General features: G+C 43.0%; 1 protein-coding gene across 1 annotated transcript in view; it reads left to right on the forward strand.

The window, feature by feature from the left end:
• The window catches only part of LOC124613225 (protein cycle), a 996,167-nt gene that overhangs the window by 214,876 nt on the left and 761,981 nt on the right, over positions 1-19,310 (forward strand). The gene's annotated exons all lie outside the window — the stretch shown is intronic.

Below are 19,310 nucleotides of genomic sequence, written 5' to 3' on the forward strand. Positions count from 1 at the left end.
TTCATATACAGTACGGTATCATGTGCGAGCTAATTGCTCCAATGAGCCCTTTTGTCCAGTGAGCTTAATTAAAACCACATCATATGCCTTCGAAGTAGCTGTTGCTACAAGCCAATCACAGTTCGATCGTTAAATTGTGTCACTGCTCGCAGAAGCGCAGTTAATACAGTCAGACTGCCTCACGACAATTAAGCTCGCTGAAGGGAGGCGGATTTGGAAGACGCACGTCCGTGAGTCACGGCACCTGTAACCGCGGTGCCAGCAGTGACGTGATGTAACTCCGTTATCTCAGGCGAAGGTGAGCCGCTGCGCCGACTTTCATTTGTCCTCGGCGAGCTCCGCAGTGTCCGCGCCGTCGGCCAGTATTCGCCGGTTTGCGAAACGTCACCGGAAGACGCCGTAACGTTTCTATCTTCCGAGAGGCTGTGCTTTCGATCCCACTATAATCACACTCCTTGCAAACCCGATGAAAATGGGCCTGTATTATGTAGAATGTTCTAAAAAAGATGTGCCAGGTGCAAGTAGGATTCACACTGAGCATTCCGTACAAAACTGTGTACATAGACAGTTCATCCATTTCGGTAACCGAGGATCTCGACGACTTTTGTCTGTTATCGATATTGATACTGGCAAGATATCGGTCCCTGGTATTCCAAAAGTATCGAGAATGTTTACCTATCAAGTCTGAAGTCACGCGACAAATGTAAAGAGGATATTTTTTCTCGAATGACATAATTAAAAATTAATAATTTTGTGATTTTCTTACCTTTACTTGTACTGCGAAATTTTTCCTGTTGCCAAATTTCATGATTCTACGCCAAGGGGAGGTTCCAAATGGTTCAAATGGCTCTGAGCACTATGGGACTCAACTGCTGAGGTCATTAGTCCCCTAGAACTTAGAACTAGTTAAACCTAACTAACCTAAGGACATCACAAACATCCATGCCCGAGGCAGGATTCGAACCTGCGACCGTAGCGGTCTTGCGGTTCCAGACTGCAGCGCCTTTAACCGCACGGCCACTTCGGCCGGCTCAAGGGGAGGTACCCTATAAGTTTTAATAAGTGAGTTTGCGAGTATCAAAATATGTGACATAAACGGCGTACCTTTTTTATTGCATTGACTTGGAAGCTTCACTGTTTCACATCGCCGAGGGACCTTTTACCTTAATATGTGGTATAAATTTCAACTTGATATGTCTACGAGCTTCTGAGAAAAAGGGTTTTGAAGAGTCGGAGTGATAGAGTGACAACAAAATGGTCCTATAAGACTTCAGTTTTTGTCGACTGTGTTTCAGAACGGTAAAAGTGTTCTTTATCTTACAGGGCACAAAAAATGGTTCAAATGGCTCTGAGCACTATGGGACTTAACATCTGTGGTCATCAGTCCCCTAGAACTTAGAACTACTTAAACCTAACGAACCTAAGGAAAGCACACACATCCATTCCCGAGGCAGGATTCGAACCTGCGACCGTAGCAGTCACGTGGTTCCGGACTGAGCGCCTAGAACCGCTGGACCGCCGCAGCCGGCTGGGACTTAACATCTGTGGTCATCAGTCCCCTAGAACTTGTTGTTGTTGTCGTCTTCAGTCCTGAGACTGGTTTGATGCAGCTCTCCATGCTACTCTATCCTGTGCAAGCCTCTTCATCTCCCAGTACCTACTGCAACCTACATCCTTCTGAATCTGCTTAGTGTATTCATCTCTTGGTCTCCCTCTACGATTTTTACCCTCCACGCTGCCCTCCAATACTAAATTGGTGATCCCTTGATGCCTCAGAACATGTCCTACCAACCGATCCCTTCTTCTGGTCAAGTTGTGCCACAAACTTCTCTTCTCCCCAATCCTATTCAATACTTCCTCATTAGTTATGTGATCTACCCATCTAATCTTCAGCATTCTTCTGTAGCACCACATTTCGAAAGCTTCTATTCTCTTCTTGTCCAAACTATTTATCGTCCATGTTTCACTTCCACACATGGCTACACTCCATACAAATACTTTCAGAAATGACTTCCTGACACTTAAATCTATACTCGATGTTAACAAATTTCTCTTCTTCAGAAACGCTTTCCTTGCCATTGCTAGTCTACATTTTATATCCTCTCTACTTCGACCATCATCAGTTATTTTGCTCCCCAAATAGCAAAACTCCTTTACTACTTTAAGTGTCTCATTTCCTAATCTAATTCCCTCAGCATCACCCGACTTAATTCGACTACATTCCATTATCCTCGTTTTGCTTTTGTTGATGTTAATCTTATATCCTCCTTTCAAGACACTGTCCATTCCATTCAACTGCTCTTCCAAGTCCTTTGCTGTGTCTGACAGAATTACAATGTCATCGGCGAACCTTAAAGTTTTTATTTCTTCTCCATGGATTTTAATACCTACTCCGAATTTTTCTTTTGTTTCCTTTACTGCTTGCTCAATATAGAGATTGAATAACATCGGGGAGAGGCTACAACCCTGTCTTACTCCCTTCCCAACCACTGCTTCCCTTTCATGTCCCTTGACTCTTATAACTGCCATCTGGTTTCTGTACAAATTGTAAATAGCCTTTCGCTCCCTGTATTTTACCCCTGCCACCTTTAGAGTTTGAAAGAGAGTATTCCAGTCAACATTGTCAAAAGCTTTCTCTAAGTCTACAAATGCTAGAAACGTAGGTTTGCCTTTCCTTAATCTTTCTTCTAAGATAAGTCGTAAGGTCAGTATTGCCTCACGTGTTCCAGTGTTTCTACGGAATCCAAACTGATCTTCCCCGAGGTCGGCTTCTACTAGTTTTTCCATTCGTCTGTAAAGAATTAGTGTTAGTATTTTGCAGCTGTGGCTTATTAAACTGATAGTTCGGTAATTTTCACATCTGTCAACACCTGCTTTCTTTGGGATTGGAATTATTATATTCTTCTTGAAGTCTGGGGGTATTTCGCCTGTCTCATACATGTTGCTCACCAGATGGTAGAGTTTTGTCAGGACTGGCTCTCCCAAGGCCGTCAGTAGTTCCAATGGAATGTTGTCTACTCCCGGGGCCTTGTTTCGACTCGTGTCTTTCAGAGCTCTGTCGAACTCTTCACGCAGTATCGTATCTCCCATTTCATCTTCATCTACATCCTCTTCCATTTCCATAATATTGCCCTCAAGTACATCGCCCTTGTATAGACCCTCTATATACTCCTTCCACCTTTCTGCTTTCCCTTCTTTGCTTAGAACTGGGTTTCCATCTGAGCTCTTGATATTCGTACAAGTCGTTCTCTTATCTCCAAAGGTCTCTTTAATTTTCCTGTAGGCAGTATATATCTTACCCCTAGTGAGATAAGCCTCTACATCCTTACATTTGTCCTCTAGCCATCCCTGCTTAGCCATTTTCCGCTTCCTGTCGATCTCATTTTTGAGACGTTTGTATTCCTTTTTGCCTGCTTCATTTACTGCATTTTTATATTTTCTCCTTTCATCAATTAAATTCGATATTTCTTCTGTTACCCAAGGATTTCTACTAGTCCTCGTCTTTTTACCTACTTGATCCTCTGCTGCCTTCACTACTTCATCCCTCAGAGCTACCCATTCTTCTTCTACTATATTTCTTTCCCCCATTCCTGTCAATTGTTCCCTTATGCTCTCCCTGAAACTCTGTACAACCTCTGGTTGTTTCAGTTTATCCAGGTCCCATCTCCTTAAATTCCCAGCTTTTTGCAGTTTCTTCAGTTTTAATGTACAGGTCATAACCAATAGATTGTGGTCAGAGTCCACATCTGCCCCTGGAAATGTCTTACAATTTAAAACCTGGTTCCAAAATCTCTGTCTTATCATTTTATAATCTATCTTATACCTTTTAGTATCTCCAGGGATCTTCCATGTATACAACCTTCTTTCATGGTTCTTAAACCAAGTGTTAGCTATGATTATGTTGTGCTCTGTGCAAAATTCTACCAGGCGGCTTCCTCTCTCATTTCATAGCCCCAATCCATATTCACCTACTACGTTTCCTTCTCTCCCTTTTCTTACACTCGAATTCCAGTCACCCATGACTATTAAATTTTCGTCTCCCTTCACTATCTGAATAATTTCTTTTATTTCATCATACATTTCTTCAATTTCTTCGTCATCTGCAGAGCTAGTTGGCATATAAACTTGTACTACTGTAGTAGGTGTGGGCTTCGTATATATCTTGGCCACAATAATGCGTTCACAATGCTGTTTGTAGTAGCTTACCCGCATTCCTATTTTCCTATTCATTATTAAACCTACTCCTGCATTACCCCTAATTAATTTTGTGTTTATAACCCTGTAGTCACCTGACCAGAAGTCTTGTTCCTCCTGCCACCGAACTTCACTAATTCCCACTAAATCTAACTTTAACCTATCCATTTCCCTTTTTAAATTTTCTAACCTTCCTGCCCGATTAAGGGATCTGACATTCCACGCTCCGATCCGTAGAACGCCAGTTTTCTTTCTCCTGATAACGACATCCTCTTGAGAAGTTCCCGCCCGGAGATCCGAATGGGGGACTATTTTACCTCCGGAATATTTTACCCAAGAGGACGCCATCATCATTTAATCATACAGTAAAGCTGCATGCCGTCGGGAAAATTTACGGCTGTAGTTTCCCCTTGCTTTCAGCCGTTCGCAGTACCAGCACAGGAAGGCCATTTTGGTTATTGTTACAAGGCCAGATCAGTCAATCATCCAGACTGTTGCCCTTGCAACTACTGAAAAGGCTGCTGCCTCTCTTCAGGAACCACACGTTTGTCTGGCCTCTCAACAGATACCCCTCCGTTGTGGTTGCACCTACGGTACGGCTATCTGTATCGCTGAGGCACGCAAGCCTCCCCACCAACGGCAAGGTCCATGGTTCATGGGGGGGGGGGGGGGGGGCCTAGAACTTAGAACTACTTAAACCTAACTAACCTAAGGACATCACACACATCCATGCCCGAGGCAGGATTCGAACGTGCGACCGTAGCGGTCGCGCGGTTCCATGCTGAAGCGCCTAGAACCGCTCGGTCACAACGGACGGCTTACAGGACACAGTGCTGGTCAAAACTAAAAAATGTCCTGTAACATATGTCTGGAAACAAATACGTATTAGATACCGGGCATATGAGAATAGTCTGTACTCTGTGCTGAAGGTTGTTTTCCTGTCGACATTAAGTTTTCATATATCAAAAATTGAAGAGAAAATCGACTTTGAAGTTTTCCGACCATCTTTAAAATGCTAAACTAACGTCACAGCAGGCTGCGTGGCTGTTTGGTAGAATGTTCGCCTCCTGCATGGGTATGTTAGGTTCGATTCCTGTCTGATGCAAATTTGTTCTGCTTGCGTATCGATGAAGCGTAAAATGTATAAGTATACACACACACACACACACACACATATATATATATATATATATATATATATATATATATATATATATATATATATGTGTGTGTGTGTGTGTGTGTGTGTGTGTGTGTTTGTGTGTGTGTGTGTGTGCGCCTTTTTTTCCAAGAACGGTTAGACGTAAAAAATTGAAATTTCTGTCACATACTAAGGTAGTTCAAATGTTCAAATGTGTGTGAAATCTTATGGGACTTAACTGCTAAGGTCGTCAGTCCCTAAGCTTACACACTACTTAATCTAAATTGTCCTAAGGACAAACAAACACACACACACACCCATGCCCGAGGGAGGACTCGAACCTCCGCCGGGACCAGCCGCACAGTGTACGACTGCAGCGCCCTAGACCGCTCGGAGGTAGTTCGTTAGGCGCTGTAAGCATTGAAGCCATTAAGTCAATGCTATCTAAAGATACGACCATTTAGGTCATATTTTGATACTCATCAAAACCTATATTGTACTTCCAGTTGACCTAGAATTATGAATTTTGATAAGACAGGTTTCACAGCACAAGCAAAGCAAAAATTCGCAGATTGTTATTTTGTAATTATATCACACAAAAAAAAAGTTTACTTGTCATTCGCGAAAGTATTTGAATTCCCAGGGTATTGACAGCAGAAAAAAGTCGAGATTCTCGTTTCCCGGGATCGATCAACTAACAATGTACAGATTATTAAGTTTATATGGAACCTTTGATGCGCGAGTCCTACTCGCAGTTATCGGTTTTTTTTCGGTCGGTTCGAATACCTACGTCATTTATACATGTTGTTGTTGTTGTTGTTGTTGCTCTATCCTGTGAAAGAATCTTCAACTCCAAATAACTGCTGCAACCTACATCCTCCTGAATCTGCTTACTGTATTCATCTCTTGGTCATCAAATATATGCTACTTAGAAGATATCTAATTGTCATTTTTATAAAAAATACACGTCTTCTGTTTAATTAATTCTTATTTACGAATTTTTTTATAAATGATTGTTCGATTTAAAAACTTCAAATTATTATTTTTTCATTGTTATCTATTTTACGCCTCGCATACATGTTCATGGAACATGCAACTTTAATTAAAATTTTACCATGGATGGGAGTCGAGCCCTGGCCACCCATGTGATTGAGGAGCGTTCTACTTCACACCCAAGCAACCCAGCGTAAAATACAACCTTGCATTGGATATTAAGTAAGCTCGGAAATCTTCAAAGCAGATTTTCTCGTGAATTTTTTAGAGTTGCGTCTATCTGCTTTTGGTGATTGATATTTGAATTCTGAATCCGATTGCCATGTAGCGTCATATTGTATATAAGGCTCACCGGCCATTTGACCATCTTCTTCTGTCCGGATGCACAAACTGCGCCCGATCTCTTACGGGAATCGGCAGTAAAGCCGCGAGTAACGAGTATATTGGGCAGGGGCACTATGAATATAGTGGGCGACAATAAGTTAAGAATGTGGGTCTCACGGGAGGCGTGCCAGAGATAAGTCCGTGCAGTTGCACTATCCTCTGTGTCCTCGGTGGCTCCGATGGATGCCGACACGATACCTCAGCGTGTTCGGTCAGAGGGTTAGCTGCCCTCTGTAATAAAAAAACTGAGTTAATCGATCAACAACGAACTTAAACAGGTGTCTTACAACGTCCGTCCCGAGCAGATACAACGAACGAAAGCGAAAAAATAAGATTAAAAAAATGGATAGAGCGTCTGCCATGTAAGCAGGAGATCCCGCGTTCGAGTCCCGGTCGGGGCACACGTTTTCAACTGTCCCCGTTGACTTTTATCAACGCCTGTATGCAGCTAGGGGTATTCATTTCATTGTTATTTATTAACTTTTATGATTAATTGTTTCATTTATTTAAATGCAAACTGCTTTACGGTGTTGGTTAATAAATGTATCGTAATGACATCCTGGGACTTATTTCAAATATATTAGCTATCCCCACTCCCGTATTATGCAGTGTCAAATGGGAAGGTACGACCAGTTGTACTGTACGTCGTCTGTACCGCTTTCTAAGGACTTGTGGCTAAACTGAGAAACATTTATGGAGATTTGGTCCACTAAGGGATCTTGCAATTCCCAGATCTCTTATCCACTGAAAATTTCTGGTTATATGTTGGCAAGAGACTGGCACTCCATCGTTCGCCAGCCACCACGATTGATGAACTCTTCCGTAGAATTGAAGCGGAGGAGGAGGAGATTAGTGTTTAACGTCCCATCGACAACGGGGTCATTAGAGACAGAGCATAAGCTCGAATTAGGGAAGGATGCCGATGGAAAGCGGCGGTGATCTTTCAAAGAAACCACCCCGGCATTTGTCTTAAGTGATTAGGTAAATCACGGAAAACATCGTCCTCGCGTCCAATGTGCTAACCATTGCGCTACCCCGCTCGGTTTTCCCTGGAGTTGAAACAACGTGAGATGGTGTACCCTTATCCCTCATCCAAACTCAGTTTGACTCGGTGCCCTGCCGGTCTTCAGGCATTTTTGAAGCCAGAGACGGTAGCTCTTTGTACTAAATTTCACCTAATAATCCAAGTCTCCTACAAATTATGTACACCTCCTACAACACTTTATACCCACGATAAGATTAAGTTCGTTGTTTACAGTCCTTCCTCGTATTGCAGTTTTGATCGCCAGGAGTGCAGCTGCATGTTGACTCTAAAAATGGTCGGAACATTTGGTCTCTGGATGGTTGATTGGTTGAATGGCTGGGGAGGAGGGTTAACGGCCCAAACAGCAAGGTCATCAGTCCCTCGACCCAAGAGTGGTGCATCCACACGTGGAGACGTCCATCGAGAACGTCATCTGGACTAGCATGGGGATTTTAACAGTAAAAGCGGAAAGGCTAAAAACATGATGGACGTCTTTTGTACTGTCAATAATAAAAGCAAGATGAGACAAAAAGAAAAGTAGCAGGGGGGAGTCCCCGAGCCTCTGCATGTGATATCAAACGTCTCGCCCACACCTGTGTCACCCCTGATCCTTACAGTCAATAGCGCCCACTATTCAACAGAGTGACACCTAGAATGGAAAACTGAGTGCGGCAGAAAGGAGGCAAACTGAATCTAAAAGCAATTAAAACAGTGTAAAAGAGGGATGAAAAAGGAGCCCGTTCCAATATTGGAGGCAATGAGTCCGGAAGTCCACACATAGCACAGAGGGCCAAAAGGAGGGTGCATTCTTAATAGACATGAGCTACCGTCTGTAAGGCACCACAACCACAATGTTGGAGTGGCTCGCTACACATAATAAAACGATGGGTTAACCTGGTCTGAGCAATGTGGGGAAGACTTTTGTACTGTGGATTCCTTCTGGGAGATTGCCTTGGTGCAATAGTCTCCTTGATTATGCGGAATGTATTAGATGGAGCAGTAGCCCACCAGATGTCGTTCCATTTCCGAACGAGCAGAGATCTTGTGAGCACCCGCAAATCCGCACCTGGGATCGTCAAAGCTAATGGAGAACGAGTAAGTGCTCCTCTAGCCAAACGGTCGGCCAGTTCATTCCCAGGGGTACCCGCTTGACTCGGCACCCATAGAAAGTCAACTGAATTTACTCAATGAAGAACTTTGCACCCACTGGAGTTCTGATTAACCACAGCGCAACTGCCATTTACAATCACTCAGGTAACGTCTTCACTAGTGATACAGGAGCCCAGTGATACTAGGAGCCTAGTGATACTAGGTAACAGTCACCAGTGATACAAGGATACTAAAATTTCACCCTTTTTACAAATAATGCTTTGATGCTAAGCAATAAAGCAGTCCATTCCTGTTGATTCAATGTGTTGGACCTCTCAGACGTAAAATCGTCTCAGTCCACAGCTCGTGGTCTAGTGGCTAGCGTTGCTACCTCCGGATCCCGGGTTCGATTCCCGGCCGGGCTGGGGATTTTCTCTGCCTGGGGATTGGATGTTTGTGTTGTCCTCATCATTTGGTCATCATTCGTGAACGTGACTAGATTGGACTGTGTACATATTGGGAAATTGTACGAGCGCTGATGACCACGCAGTTGAGCACCCCACAAATCAATCATCATCATCATTAAAATCGCCTCTGAGTTTAATTTCTTAGCTTGAATGAATAGCACGGAGGTAGGGATGGGAAAAACCCACCGGTTGAAACCGATGACGCTATTTTCGTTCTGAATAACCGGTATTTTCCTGTTTTTTATTTATTACTAATAACCGACTAAAAAACCGACTTATTAATTAACCACAGCAGCCTTGCAAAAATTATTCATTTTAAAATAAACTATTTTTTAAAAAAGGAGTAATTTTTATTTATAAAATTTGCATTAGTTTGAAATATTGGCTTGTTATAGAAAACGGGAAATTCTATCAGAGCTATTTTAATAGCAATAGTGACGAAAGGGGCAACAAACACACAGCATAAGAATTGGTATAACATTGATGAGGCAATAATGTCAGTGTTTCCATGTGTCGTGGCTTAACGTACGCGTATATGTGCATTGTGCAAGACTTGTTTATAGCGCCGGCCGAAGTGGCTGTGCGGTTAAAGGCGCTGCAGTCTGGAACCGCAAGACCGCTACGGTCGCAGGTTCGAATCCTGCCTCGGCCATGGATGTTTGTGATGTCCTTAGGTTAGTTAGGTTTAACTAGTTCTAAGTTCTAGGGGACTAATGACCTCAGCAGTTGAGTCCCATAGTGCTCAGAGCCATTTTTGAACTTGTTTATACGATAGTTTCTCGTTGTCGTCTCCGGACTTAAGGTACACTGCATTGCAGAATGGCACCGAACTAAGCCTGGTAATATTTCTATGAAATGACGTAGCAATGACGTACAATGCTTCATTTATTTTAAGAGATTAAAGATTTGTTTGCCATTTCTAAAAAATTATAAAAGATGAAGGTAATTGTGGTAATAGTAAAAAATTAAAAACTTAACTATTCATTCATACTACACACAATAAAAATAGGAAGTCGCGAATCTGCTGCCTGAGTCTACATAATATGCCCTTATCTGCTTGCAATCCTTGAAAACGGACAAATTAATAAAGAACAGTTCTTCAACCTCAGTTTTCGCCTTTTAGCAGTGACCATTTGTAAAGCCTAGTTACTCGTATGATGCCGACTTCATCGTTCATGAGCAGAATTTCAAAAAATTAAAATCATTTGGAGACTACTGGTGATTATTTTCTAGTATTCATCCACTTATCACTTTTGGAGAAAAGCAGTGAACGGTAGATGGACTAAGTTTTCTTTTATATGCTTATTTAGTTTAATATTTTGATCCTGTGTATCTTGAAACTGAGAGAGACAATATTTTTCAATCTTTGTTCGATTTCTAAGTTTATTACAGAAAAAATAGGAATAAAAAAACCGAAAATCGGTTATTTCAGAAACCAGTTATTTTGAGCAGCTTTAACAGTCAGGTTAAAGTGACGTCGAAAAAAAATACCTATAACCGAAAACCGGTTGTTTCAACGACAACCGCCGTCCCTACACGGGTGATTTTTGTATAGCTACCTTTGCTCAAGTCAGCACTTTCCACTTCAGTTTGTGGAGATCAAGGATCGAGGCCAATTTAGTGCTGATAGCCACAGTGACGGGAGGGGAAATGAGGTTCAGATGTATGTGTGAATTCCTTAGGGACCAAACTGCTGAGGTCATCGGTCCCTAGACTTACACACTACTTAAACTAAATTATGCTAATGGCAACACACACACACACACACACACACACACACACACACACACACACACACACACACGCGGGACAACTCGAACCTCCGGCACGAGGGGCCGCGCAATCCGTTGCAAGCCGCCTCAAACCACGCGGCCACTCCGCGCGGCAGGGGAAATGATACCGCTTAGATTGGACAGTATTCATTTAGTATTCTTGGTTTGTCACGTAACGAGTGGCGCTCCTCTCTTCAGGGTTTAGCGCGCCCTGATCCGGCAGTAGCTGTTACGCATATAAACTTCGCTGCCTAATGGTACAGAGACGAATATTTACAAATCCGGCTGCCGAATCTTCTTTTTGTGTCTTGAGTCTGGGTCTCAAGTTACGTAGACGAAAACGTGATTCACTCCGAGGCACGTGAGCTGCTGGGATGCGAGCTTGCCGAGGATCAAAGACGGAATTAACCAGCACTGCTGCATCACTAGCCTGAGGAACCTTACGCAAAAAATTGAGTTACGCAAAAATATCTTCCTTGACACTCACAGTATACAACAGCAGAATACGAATTTGAATAATGAAATGAATAATTATTTGTATGTGCAACAAGAAACACATTTTGGTTGTCAGAGGCAACACGGTGAAACTTGCTCTGCTGTTACTTGGAACAGGAACTGATATGCAGTGTTCGAAGTTCAACGCTGCAGAAGGTTAGTATAGATGCCCCGAAGAACTGTAAGAAATGACGGAAAGCTAGGGTATGGTGAAGATGTTTAGATCTTGCAACCTTGTCTCAGCCCTTTTGTGACACTAGGTTCTAATAATAGAACGCGGAGAAGAAGAAATCCGTATCCTTCCGTGCGAGAACTAAGTTCATTTATTTTATTATGATGATCGTTTCTCCTACGTAGGTCGGCGTCAACAAAATATTTTCGCATTCGGGGGAGAAAGTTGGTGATTGAAATTTCGTAACAAGATTCCGCCGCCACGAAAAACACCTTTGTTTCAATAACGTCCATCCTGTATCGTGTCCGTGATACTCTCCCCCCTATTTCTCGGTAATACAAAACGTGCTGCTCTTCATTGAACTTTCTCGATGTACTCCGTTAATCCTATCTGGCAAGGATCCCACACCGCGCCTTAGTACTCCAAAAGTGGACGGACAAGCGTAGTGTAGGCAGTCATTTCAGTAGATTTGTTGCACTTTCTAAGTGTCCTGCCAATAAAACGCAGTCCAAGTTAAGTTGTTCGTAATTGTAATTCCTAAGTATTTTGCTAAATTTACGGCCTTTGGATTGATTTATTGTGTAACAGAAGTTTAACGGATTCCTTTTAGCACTCAAATGAATGACCTCACACTTTTCATAATTTATGGTCAATTACCAATTTTCGCACCATACAGATACCTTTTCTAAATCGTTTTGCAATTTGTTTTGGTCTTCTGATGACTTTACTAGACGATAAACGTCAGCATCATCTACAAACAACCTAAGACGGGTGCTCAGATTCTCTCCTATATCGTTTATATAGCAAAGGAACAGGATGGAGCCTATAACACGACCTTGTAAAACGCCAGAAATCACTTCTGTTTTACTCGATGGCTTTCCTTCAGTTACTACGAACTGTGACCTCTCTGGCAGGAAATCACGAATCCAGTCGCATAACTGAGACGATACTCAATAAGCCCGCAATTTGACGTTTGTGAGGTACATTATCAAAATCCTTCTGGAGATCTAGATGTACGGAATCAATTTCAAATCTCTTGTAACAGCACTCAACACTTCGTGTAAGTAAAGAGTTAGTTGAAACCTCCTACCAGATTAAAACAGTTTGCCAGACCGAGACTCGAATTCGGGAGCTCGAGTTCGAGTCTCGGTCCGGCACACAGTTTTAATTTGCCAGGAAGTTACATATAAGCGCACACTCCGCTGCAGAGTGAAAATTTCATTCTGGGAAGAGCTAGTTGTGTTTCACAAGAACGATGTGTTATAAATCTGTGTTGATTGTGTGTCAAGAGATCGTTGTCTTCGAGGTAATTAATAAAGTTCGAACACAATATATGTTCCAGATTACTGCTGCATATCGACATTAATGATAAGGGTCTGTAGTTTAGTGAATTACTCCTTATGCCTTTCTTGGATATTGCTGTGACCTGTGCAACTTTTTAGTCTTTGGGTACGGATCTTGCGTCGAGCGAGCGGTTGTATACGATTCTTAAGTATGGAGCCGTTGTGTCACCATACTCTGAAAGGAACCTAATTAGTATATGGTTTGTACCGGAAGACTTTGCCGGCCGTTGTGGCCGAGCGGTTCTAGGCGCTTCAGTCCAGAACCGCGCTGCTGCTACGGTCGCAGGTTCGAATCCTGCCTCGGGCATTGATGTGTGCGATATCCTTAGGTTGGTTAGGTTTAAGTAGTTCTAAGCCTGGGGGACTGATGACCTCAAATGTTAAGTCCCATAGTGCTTAGAGCCATTTGAGCCATTTGAACCAGAAGACTATCTTTTATTAAGTGATGTAAGTTTCTTCACTACTCCGAGAATATCTACTTCAAAGTTATTCAAGTTGGCAGCTGTGCTTGCTTCGAATTCTGGAATACTTACTTCGTCTTCTTTGGTGAAAAAATTTCGGAAGGCTGTGCTTAGTAACTCTGTTTTGGCAGCACTGTCATCGATAGTATTTCAGTTGCTATCGCGCAGAGAAAGTGTTGATGGTGTCGTGCGGCTAGGATACTTTACATACGACCAGAATCTCTCTGAATTTTCTGCCAGGTTTCGAAACAAAGTTTCGTTGTGGGACCTGTTATAAGAATCTCGCATTGAGATCCGCGATAAATTTCAAGCTTCTATAAAAGATGGCCAATCTTGGAGATTTTGCGTTCGTTTGAACTTGGCATGCTTTTTCCGTTGTTTCTGCAACAGCGTTCTGACCTATTTTTGTACCATGGGGGATTTGCTTGGTTTAAGTCTCTCAATTGCTGTCGAGAGTATTTCATTGAATTCAAGCCCCTTCTGGTGTACACCAGCTTCGGCTCTCGAGAATGGAAGGGTTGCCTTCCTCCACAGAGATTCAGGCACCTCATCGAAAGTGTCCCCAGCAGAGCACAAGCATCATAATGGCGAAGGGTTCACACATCTAGTATTAGTGTCCACTAATAAGTGTCCAGATACGTTTGATTAGATAGTATACAAGTCAGAAAAAATACAGCGTTAGCTATCTAAAGGGCTGGCTGTGTACCTGCATGGTACGCCGTAGGTTCATTTCGGTGTTATGAGAACCACAGAAAACGTCTGGCAGGTTCATCTTCTCTGTATAAATGCGTGTCCCAGAACGATGCCATCACGGCTGCGGGTACTCTCATACTGGTAATTACAGTTCTGGTTTTTGTCCGCTTCTCTCAGCCGCAGAAAGCAATAGCAGACAAACGGCTTATTAACTGCAGGTAGAAAAGAATACAAAAAGAAAACTACAGAAGCCTGTGGCAAATTGGGAACATAAACTCCGAGACTTCAAGCCTATGTTGTCTGAATTATTGACATTATCCCTGTTTTATTCTTCCAAGTTGAAGGAAGACGAATCCCAGTTCCCATTTCACTATGCATTTGTATATCAGCATTACCAAATTGCAAAGTACGTCTGTTGTGCAAAGATATGGCTGGTGACTGAAGTAATTACAAGCAACGGTAAAGTTCTGTAGTTAATATTGCACCGAGAGGAGACAGTTTCGTAGGGACGTAAATCAATAACCGCTTCACTGCCCTCCTCCACACACGACACCTGATATGCAGTGAGGTGACAAAAATCATGCGATTGCTTCATGCACATATACAGATGACGGTAGTATCGCGTACACAAGGTATAAAGGGGCAATGCATTGGCGGACCTGCCATTTGTACTCAGGTGACTCATGTTGAAACGTCCCCTCAGAAAAATTAATGAATTACTGTGCTGATAAACCCCTTACGTTATTTGATTTTCAAACAGCTGAGCAGAACTGAACGTACTCAGACATTTCGCTCTTTACTTATTCTGATCAACACTAAACTGACACACAATATTTTTAGCGCAACGCAATCTGACTTTCAAAAAGCCCTGCAAATGAATGGAGCTGACTAACAATAACCTATACCTTTCACGAATCACTTACCTCACAAAAATCTTCGTTACTCGAACTACTGCAATACAGCGAGCGCCAATACTGCCAGCTAAATAAAAGATTCTAACTACTGAAGGCACTAACAACTGATAGGCATAGTTAGCAAATGAAAGATTTTGATAGAGAACAAACAATGTATTTACCTTAATAGTGTTCAAAAGATATATATCAGTTCATGACATCCAGTCTTAAAAATTTACTGTCTCTAGACACACGTCCAAATCATTCGCTCTCAAAACTCTGCCATCTCTCTCCGCACATCCACCACTGCTGGAGGCTCACCTCAAACTGCGCAACGCTACGCGCTGTTCACATCCAACTGCCCAACACTACAATAGCGAATATTACAATGCCAACCAGTCACAGATTGCACACAGCACAGCCAGTGATTTTCATACAGAGCGCTACGTGGCGTTACCAACATAAAAACCTAAACAGCCTACTTACAATGTGAAAAGATTTCCGACGTCATTATGCCCGCACGACGGGAATTAACAGACTTTGAACGCAGAGAGAGACCCATGGGACCTTCCATTTCGCAAATCGTTAGGGAATTCAATATTCCGCGGTCCCCAATGCCAAAAATGTGCCGAGAATAGCAAATTTCAGACGTTATGTCTCACCACGGACAACGCAGTGGCCGACGGCCTTCACTTAACGACCGAGAGCAGCGGCGTTTGCATAGGGTTGTCAGCGCCAACAGACAGGCAGTACTGCGTGAAATAACAGCAGAAATCAATGTGGGACGTACGACGAGTGTATCTGTTAGGACAGTGCTGCGAATATCATTAATAGGCTATGTCAGGACACGACCGACGCGAGCGCCTTTACTAACAGCACGACACCGCCTGCCAGCGCCTCTCCTGAGCCTGTAACCATGTCGGTTGGACCCTGGATGACTGGAAGACAGTTGCCTGGCCTGATGAGTCCCGGTTTCAATTGGTAAGAGTTGATGGTAGGGTTCGAGTGTGGTACAGACCCCAAGCTGTCAACAAGGCACTGTGCAAGCTGCTGGTGTCTCCATAATGATGTGGGCGGTATTTAGATTGTATGGAATGGGTCCTCTGGTCCAGTTGAACCGGTCTTTGACTGGAAATGGGTATGATCAGCTACAAGGAGACCATTTGCAACCATTCATGAACTTCATGTTCGCAGGCAACAATGCGCCAAGTAACCGGACCACAATTGTTTGCAATTGGTTTGGAGAACATTCTGCACAATTCGAGGGAATCATTTGGCCACCTAGATCGCCCAACAAGAATCCTATCAGACATTTATGGGACATAATCGAGAGGTCAGTTCGTGCACAAAATCCTGCACTGGCTGCACTTTTGCAATTATGGACGCCTACTGAGGAAGCATAGGGCATTTTTTTGTATTTTGCAGGGAATTTCCAACGGCTTGTTGAGTTGCAGCACTACGCCGCGAAAAAGGAGGTCCGACGTGATATTAAATTTTGTGTGTAGCGTGAGTCGCCGATCCGGATTGTGTTGGTGTAGTCCAAATTTTTGAATCCTCCCATTAATGTACGGGTTTCGTTGTTCGACAGATACCGGAAGCAGGGAAGCGTTCCGAAATGGCACCCTACATCGAGGTGCAAATAAAACAGAGATGAATTCGCCAACTGAAATCCATCGACGCTTCTCGCTACAGATGTGTGCATGGTAGTGGTGCGAAAGAGTTGCAGAAGACACGCCTCGGTCAACCCTGCTCAGTTGCCATACCTCATAACGAACAACGTCTCGATTAACCCATCCCCTAAGATCGACGGATTACGACCCAAGAATAGCATGCACAAATGATTGCCAGCTGTAGGACCCACGCCTTAGACAAGATGTTAGCAACCTTGGTCGCAAAATATGTGCGATATACGTTCCGTGGATACTTACACGAGACCAAAAAGTAATGGAATGTATTTGTCGGGAACTTCTCTACCAATAACATGCTAAAGGTGGCAAACTGCTGAACTCGAGTCATCAGAGATGAGACATGCTGTCACCACTACGAGCCGATATTGGTTGGTTGGTTGGTTTATTTAGGGGAGGAGAACAAACAGCAAGATCATCGGTATCATCGGCTTACGGAAGTATGAGGAAGGAAGTCGGCTCTGCCCTTCCAAAGGAACCATCACGGCATTAGCCTGAAGCGTTTTAGGGAAATCACGGAAAACATAAACCAGGCTGGCCGGACTCGGGTTTGAACCGTCGTCCTTCGAACGCGAGTTCAGTGTGCTAACCACTGCGCCACCTCGCTCGGTACGGGTCGATCTCCGAAAGACACTGTATGGAGTGGTGACATGCACATTCTGCAGCAAAGTAGTAGTTTAAGAACCATCTGCAGCCAAAGTGTTGCGTACCATCTTTGCTTGCTTGGTTTGGGGAAGGAGACCAGACAGCGTGGTCATCGGTCTCATCGGATTAGGGAAGGATCGGGAAGGAAGTCGGCCGTGCCCTTTCAGAGGAACCATCCCGGCATTTGCCTGGAGTGCGTACCATCTTTGCGAAGATCACTGAAGTCACTGACAAATCTAGATGCCTGTCCTACGAAATCTACCATATTTAGCACCTTCAGATTCCAATCTTTTCTGGTTTCTGAAAAATTGACGAATTCACCAACATTTCTGACTCAGATGCTCCCTTGAAAGTTATACAACAGTGCCTAGTCTCAGCTGGTTCAAGTTTTTACTAGCACAGATTGCGTAATGAATGGTGGTGTCTAAGTGGAGTAATGACTGCAGGTAGTTGAAATCCTACTCCATTTAACTGTGTTATTGTGTTTTCTTTATGTTTTAATTTCCTTGAAAATTAGTTCTAAGCATAAACAACCATATAGCAACTATTCGAAAATATCCGCCGAAAACGGCAGGGGTGGTATATATGTCACAAGCAGTAAATAACTTCATGTCGCATATGATCTGAAACAATAGAAAACATTCTAAAATTCAAAGTAAAAACAACTACCTCCAGAACTATGAGATCATTGAATCAAGAACAGTATACGAGGTGCGGCTAGAAAAAAACCGGACTGATGCTGGAAAAAAAATTTATTTACAATTATTTACAATTTCATGTTATCTCCTTCAATGTACTCTCCTCCTCGGTCTCTACACCGCTCCATACGTATTTTCCACTGTTCATAGCAATGCTGCAGATCATTTTCGGTAAGTCCATACATTACTTCCGTCGCTTTTTCTTTTACTGCTTCAACAGTCTCAAATCTAGTTCCTTTCAAAGCTGACTTGACTTTAGGGAAAAGAAAAAAGTCACAGGGGGCCAAATCAGGTGAGTAGGGTGGATGATCTAAGATGGGAATGTTGTGTTTTGCCAAAAACGTCTTCACTGACAGCGCACTGTGAGCTGGGGCATTGTCGTGGTGAAGGATCCATGACTTTTTTCTCCACAAATCGTTCCGTTTTCTCCGTACTCGCTCACGTAGGGTAGCCAGGACGCTAATGTAGTAATGCTGATTCACTGTTTGTCCCTCTGGTACCCAATCAATGTGCACAATCCCTTTGATGTCAAAAAAAAAATCATCATTGCCTTGAATTTCGATTTTGACATTCGTGCTTTTTTTGTCGTGGAGAACCAGGAGTTTTCCAATGCATCGATTGGCGTTTAGTTTCGGGATCGTAAGTAAAAAACCACGATTCATCGCAAGTAATAACATTTTGTAAGAAGGTGGGATCACTTTCAATGTTTTCCAGGGTGTCAGAACAAATCATTCTTCGGCGTTCCTTCTGTTCAATTGTGAGACACTTTGGAACCATTTTTGAACACACTTTGTTCATGTTGAAACTTTCAGGAAGAATCTGCCTAACACTTTCCTTGTCAACTCCTGTTAACCCAGACACTGCTCTGATTGTTAAACGGCAATCTTGTCGAACAAGTTTACCGATTTTTTCAATGTTTGCATCAGTTTTTGCTGACAATGGTCTGCCAGTGCGAGTGTCATCACTGGTGTCTTAGCGGCCATCTTTAAATCGTTTAAACCACTCAAACACTTGTGTTCGCGATAAACAATCATCGCCGTACACTTGTTGTAACATTACAAATATTTCACTTGCAGATTTTCCTAGTTTGAAACAAAATTTGATGTTAACACGCTGTTCTTTCTGTACACTCAACATTTTCCGACGCACAGACAAAACGTC

This window comes from Schistocerca americana, chromosome 4 (genome assembly GCF_021461395.2).
Source record: "Schistocerca americana isolate TAMUIC-IGC-003095 chromosome 4, iqSchAmer2.1, whole genome shotgun sequence".
In the NCBI taxonomy this organism is placed as follows: Eukaryota; Metazoa; Arthropoda; class Insecta; order Orthoptera; family Acrididae; genus Schistocerca; species Schistocerca americana.